The sequence below is a fragment of the Ursus maritimus genome, unplaced genomic scaffold (genome assembly GCF_017311325.1).
Source record: "Ursus maritimus isolate PB19 unplaced genomic scaffold, ASM1731132v1 scaffold_2, whole genome shotgun sequence".
Classification (NCBI taxonomy): Eukaryota; Metazoa; Chordata; class Mammalia; order Carnivora; family Ursidae; genus Ursus; species Ursus maritimus.
The window spans coordinates 83,325,445-83,332,538 of record NW_024424452.1 but is presented as its reverse complement, the minus strand read 5'-3'; positions in this window follow the sequence as shown (position 1 = coordinate 83,332,538).

Below are 7,094 nucleotides of genomic sequence, written 5' to 3'. Positions count from 1 at the left end.
GGGGGGGGGGGGGGGGGGGGGGGGCGAGGAGTCACAGTCTGGACAGACCCGGCCAAGAAAGATGTTTTACACGTCATGTATTTCAAACATGTCATGATTTTAGTGACGACCCATAACCTAGTGTATATGCAGCACATACATACGTTACACTTTTTTTATTTGGCCAAATGAACTGTAAGAGCTATCGTCAGTGTACATATCTGTAAAATGTGAATTCTTCTCCATAATACTGCTCCTTAGCAGTTATCCTGTAAATAGCCTATCTGAGCTTGAATGATCACCACTATAACGTTTCCTCTCCTCTGACGAACAAGGGAAGGGAAAGGGCCAGAATCTGTTGGGATGCTAAATGTCCAAAACATCTGCTTTAATGCATTTCTTTCTCTGCTGCGCGGTTTTCACCACTTTGGTCACAGGAGATACACGAAGAATAAAATAGGTTTTTAAAGTTTGGGGGTTTTGTTTTTGTTTTGTTTTGTTTGCCTTTTCTGCCCACTTTTCCAAGATGACAAATATGACAATGGATCAAAATACAATATTGCATTTACTTTTCAATTGTCTGGGCTTATTAGTGCAAATTTTCTATTCTCATTTTGAGACATAGTTTGATGAGGAATGAGTGGAATGGATGGGAAAGATGGATGAGTTTGACAATTTTTAATTTCATCGTCCTTTGCCTTTATTTAATATCTTTTGGTGGTGTGAGGGTGAAATGCAAAAGAAAAGAGAAAAAAAAGAAAAAAAGAAAAGAGAGAAAGAAGAAAGAGAAAGAGAAGAAAGAGAAAAAGAAAAGAAAGCAATAAAGAGAAAGAAAGAAAAGGAAGGAAGAAAGAAGGAAAGAAAGGAAGGAAGGAAGAAAGAAGAAAAGAAAGAAAGAGAGAGAGAAAGAAAGAGTTACCAGCATCAAAGTGGAGAATAAAAAGTTCAATTAAGCCATACATTCTTAGCAGTAATGGGAAAACTATACCAGATACCTCAATCTGTAGAAGTCTTAAAGAAAAAAAGAGACTCACTTGAAATTATTTTTTTCTTACCATTTTGCTGAAGGTACACATTATCTGATTTTACATGAGACACAAATGACTAAAATTCCATCTCATCTAAGAAGCCTTTCTCCTCTAGTCATATTTAATCATTCAATTTGTGACACTCCCATTTATTGTACTAAGCCTTACATGAAATTTTAACTAACAGCATAATTGTTTTAAGTGAGTAGGTATATCTACTCAAATTTTAAAGTGATATTTAGGACCACGCATTTGAGCTTTTTTAGGTGTCACATAAGATTCCATACTCTGACTCTGCTACTGCACTCAAATTTTACATTGGGATCCTGAATTCATGTTGAAGTCATCATCATCATTATCAGGTCTTCATTATATACTTACTGTGTATCATTTCTTGTTCGTAGACAGACTAATTTCAAAGGTGAGGACAAAACAGTGTGTAGAGCATAATCACATTTAGACTACTTGGAACGTAAAGAAATTGAACTCTCTCTCATAGTGAAAATTCAATGAAAAAAATCAATTTGGTTAAACTACTTGGTTGAACCTGTAATTCCATGACATGGTAGAGAGGAGAGACTTCCATGTACTTACACAGTCAGAAAAGAGAAAGTACCACTTTAAGGATGGGCTGATTTTAGGAAGGAAGTCCAAATATGGGCTTGAGAAAAAACCATTATGATATGATTTATTAAATAATTTTGACAAGTCTGAAACCATGAAATAGAATGGACAGTACATTTGGGGATGCTGGTCATGAGGGGATATTAAATGTCCCAAACCAAATCCAAAGGACTAAACCTGTTTTATGTAAGTACTATGATTATTGTGCCTTGATATATCACACCATAAAAAATAAGGTTTTGATTATGTAAAATCATAACTCTTATTTTTGTATACATTTAGTGTTTCTAGTATATTTTAGACAAATATATATATCTATGGTACAGACTTTTTTTTAAAAATTAGTCTTTAAAATGTGTTGGGAAATTCTCTGATGAAGAAAAAATAAGAAAGCATATTAAAAATCTGTCAGAGCATTCTGTTGAGTTTTACTGCCCCCTTCTGCTGCTTGAATTTCTATCAACTTCTTTTTCTTTATGATGCTGTGAAGACTGCTAGGTAGATTTTTGTATCTGATGTTATAACGTTCACAAAAGTCTATATGTGCAGTGCTCATTTTAGATTTAACTCATGAATATACTGAAAAAAGAATGAACTATTTATTAATTCAAGTGATAAGCCATTTATATGAGTTAAAAGAAAATAAAAAATAAAGACTCTTAATATCCCAAATTCCAAATGAGCTAATATATTTTTTTAAGATTTTATTTATTCATTAGAGAGAGAGAGCATGAGGGGTGGGGAGCGGGTAGGGACAGAGGGAGAGGGAGAAGCAGACTCCCGGCTGAGCAAGGAGCCAGCTCTGTGTGGGGCTAGATCCCGGGACCCTGGGATCATGACCTGAGCCAAAGGCAGTTGTTTAACTGACTGAACCACCCAGGTGCACCCCAAATGAGCTAAGATTTTTGAGAGAGACATTTCTTATTGTTGAGCAGCGTTCCACCACTCAGACATGCAAGAATGCTCTGATCCACTGTCTCAGGCATGGAGCTTCTTCCCATTTCCCTCCCTTCTACTTTGGTTGATTTAGTGATTCATTCAGAGGGAGTGGAGATTGCCCCATGTCTTTTCATTCATGGCATGCTGGCTAAAAAAAGAGTTTTGCCATCCTGCATCAGGGTTATTCTTCAGAGACATTTTAACAGATATACAGAGTATATCTGTGCCTTGAAGGACAGAAATGCTGCTTACAAAAGACCTCTAGTTTAGTCCTTTAGTAAATCCTAGTTGTGCACCCATTCCTAGCTATATAAAAGTTTCAAGGCTCTAAAGCATATTTTTTTAATTAAAAAAAAATTCTTATTACATAAACCAATGAAGAAATACCAGATAATATCCATTTCTGAGTTCTATAAAAAGTTGGTCTCCTTTATTTTTGTCAAATAACTCAAGTCCCTGGGGCGCCTGGGTGGCACAGTCATTAAGTGTCTGCCTTCGGCTCAGGGCATGATCCCAGCGTTCTGGGATCGAGCCCCACATCAGGCTCCTCTGCTAGGAGCCTGCTTCTTCCTCTCACACTCCCCCTGCTGTGTTCCCTCTCTCACTGGCTGTCTCTCTGTCAAATAAATAAACAAAATCTTTAAAAAAAAAAAAAAAACAAATAACTCAAGTCCCTGATAGATTTTTTTTTCTTCATTTTTCATGGTTGCATAGCATAAGTACTCAGATGAGCCAAGGTAGATTGAACACAGTCCTTGTGTGAGAGGTAGAAATCTCAAAAGGGACCAAGGGAGAGCAGGGGTGTGTGAGCAGGGTGACCAGGGGTGGGTACGGTGAGAACACACTCACCAATTCAAAATTGGGATTAGGACTTCCAGTCTCTGTTCCAGCACATAAGGAGCTTGAAAGCTGCCACTTCATCCTAACAACAAATCAAAACCTTAATAAACTGAAAGCTCAGTATTCTTCTTTGATCTCTTAGGGCAGTAAGGTGACAGGATAAAATACTATGCCCAAAATTTGAGAGATAGGCTGTGCAGAGAAACACAATTTAGCAGAGCAGAAACTCATAAGCAGAAACCTCCATGGAAACCAGTACCAGGATTGGAAAACTAAGGTGTAATTGACAAATTCTGGGTACTCAATGTGGGTAAGTCTGAGAGTTAAAAACTCCAGGGGACAAGGCCCATGCTTTTGTGTTTCACTTCCTGAAGCTCTACCAGGTTCTCGCAGTGACTATCAGAAGAAAAAAACAAAACAAAACAAAACAAACCCTTGAGGACCCTTGAGAGATTGATAGGGAAAGAGAAAAAATAACCATTTTGAAATATGCCAGAGCATTTTGTTCTTTTCAATAAGGGCTGCATTCAAGAGAAATTATTTCATCAGAGCCAGAACCTAAACTTTTGGGATTGTATCAGAGTGAAACTAACCTGGGGGAAAGGAAATACTCAGCCTCCTCTAGCCTTCTTCCCATCCAATTACTCAACTCCAGCCCTCGGGCCATCCATCCCATCTAAGATGTGGGACTGGGGGCCTGAAAAGTGACATTCAGATGAAGGGCACAGGCTCACTAAAATACTGAGCCCTAATCAAAGAACCCTTCTCCTCACCTCACACCTCACCACCACATTGCTAAGGTCCTATTTACCAGGGTTCCTTTTACCCCTTACACCATGTTCAGCTCTCAATAAAAAATTATGAGGCATGCTGAAAGGCAAAAAACAGAGGTTGAAGAGACAGAACAAGCATCTGAACCAGACTCAGATATAATAGTGATGTTGGAAGTGACAGATTATTAATTTGAACAACTATGATGAACATGCAAATGTTGCTCATAAAAAAAAGTAGATAATATGAAGAAACAGATAATAGAAGCAGAGAGAAAGAAATTTCAAGAAAGAATCAAAAAGAAATGCTAGAGATCAAAAAACACTGCAACAGAAATGAAGAATGCCTTCGATGGGCTTATTGGTTGGCTAGACATGGCTGAGCAAAGAATCTCTGAGCTTGAGGATATGTATGTCATAAAAGTTCTCAAAATTGAAAAGCAAGGAGAAAAAATACTGGAAAAAAGGACCCCAGAATATCCAAGAACTGTGAGACAACTGCAAATAATGGAACATATGCATAATGGGAATATTTTCCCAAAATTAATGTCAGACACCATGCCACAGAGCCAGGAAACTCCAAGAACACCAAGTAGAAAAGTGCCAATCAAACTACACCTACACATATCATAGACTGAAGAAAATAAAAGAGAAAAAATCTTGAAAGAAGCTAGAGGAAACACCTTCATTTAGAGGAACAAAGTTAAGAATTATTTTCACTTCTCCTTGGAAACCATGTAAACAAGAAGGGAATGTAGTAAAATATTTAAAGTGTGAAACAAACAAAAAAATCACCAACCTAGAATTCTATACTCTGAGAAATTATCCTTCAAAAGTCAAGAAGAAAAAATTTCTCACACAAAATTTGAATGGAATTTGTGGCCAGTAGGTCAGTCTTCCAAGAAATGTTAAAAGATATTCTCCAGAGAAAAGGGAAAGGCTAAGTCAGAAACTGAGATCTGATAAAGAAAGGAAGAATATTAGAGAAGGAGTAAGTGGGAGTAAAACAAAAACTTTTATTTTCCTTATTCTTAATGGATCTAACAGCAGTTTGTTCAAAATAATAACAAAAATATATTTGAAGATCAGAGCTTATGTATAAGTGAAATAAGTGATAGCAATGATACAAGGGATGAGAGGGAGAAATTAGGAGTATTTTGTTATTATGAAGCACTTGTACTATCCATGAAATAGTATATTGTTATTGGAAAATGGAGTTGGATTAGTTATAAATGTATATGGCAAATTCTAGGACAACCACTAAAAAATTTTTTAAGAAGTATAATTGATGTGTTACGAGGAAGAAACAGAATCCTATAAAATTCTCAATTAAAATCACAACTAGCAGAAAAAAAGAGTGGAAGACAAAAATAGGAACACAAAACAAAGGCGACAAATAGGTAAGAGTAACAAATATGGTAGATATTAATCTAGTTACATCAATAATTACTTTAAACAACACAGACAGAGATTATCAGGGTGGATCAAAAAAGAAGACCAAACTATATAATTTTTACAAGAAACCCACCTTAAATATAAAGACACACATATAGGCTAAAAGCAAAGGGATGGAGAAAGATATAGCATGCTAATGCTAGCAGTAGTAAGTGCATGAATTTCAGGCACAGCAGATGTCAGAGCAACGAAAATTATCATGGGCAAAGAGGCACATTACATAATTTAAAGGAGTAAATTCTACAACAAGATATAACAATCCTTAATGTGTATGCACCTAACTACACAGCATCAAAATACATGAGGCAAAAATTGACGGAAGTGCAAGGAGAAATAGATGAATCCACTATTACAATTGGAAACGTTAACACTCTTCTATCAAAAACAGACATCCAATAGATAGAAAATCAGTAAGAGCAGAGCTGAACTCAATAGTACCATCAATCAACTGAATATAATTGACATCTATAGACTTTATCCAATAACAACAGGATACACATTCCTCTCACAGTCACAAGAAAAATACACAAAAATAGACTGTATTCTGGACCATAAAGAAACACTTAACAGGGGGACCTGGGGAGCTCAGTTGGTTGAGCATCTGCCTTTGGCTCAGGTCATGATCCCCACAGAATGGAACCCTGCATAGCAGGTCAGGTCAGGCTCAGTGGGGAGCCTGCTTCTCCCTCTCTCTCTGTCCCTCCCCCCACTCATGCTCTCTCTAGGGCATGTTCTCTGTCTTTCTCTTTTAAATAAATTTTTTTAAAAAACACCTTAACAATTTAGAACAATATAAATCATACAATGTATGCTATCACACCGCAATGGAATTAAACCAGAAATCAATAACAGATAACTGGAAAATCCCCACATACTTGGAGATTACACAACATACTTCTAAATAACACATGAGTCAAAAGAGAAATACCAAGAGAAATTTAAAAATATTTTGAAGTAAATGAAGATGAAAATACAATTTAAAACTTGTGAGATTCAGCAAAAGCAGTGCTTAAAGGGAAATATATAGCATTGATTGCAAATATTACAAAAGAAGGAAGATCTAAAATCAATAATCTAAGTTTCTACCTTAGGAAACTAAAAAGAAGAGCAAATTAGATCTAAAGTAAGCAGAAGAAAAGGAATAATGTATATTAGAGCAGAAATCAATGAAATCAAAAATTGGAAATCAACAGAGAAAGTCAATGAAACCAAAAGCTGGTTGTTTTAAAAATCAATCAAATCAATGTCTCTAGCCAGCCTAAGTAAAAAGAGAGAAGACACAAATTACTGATTTTAGAAATGAAAAAGGGGACATTACCACATATCCCATGGACATGAAAAGGATAATAAAGGAATACTACATATGACTCTATGACCACAATTCAAAAACCTAGATGAAATGGGGCACCTGGGTGGCACAGCGGTTAAGCGTCTGCCTTCGGCTCAGGGCGTGATCCCG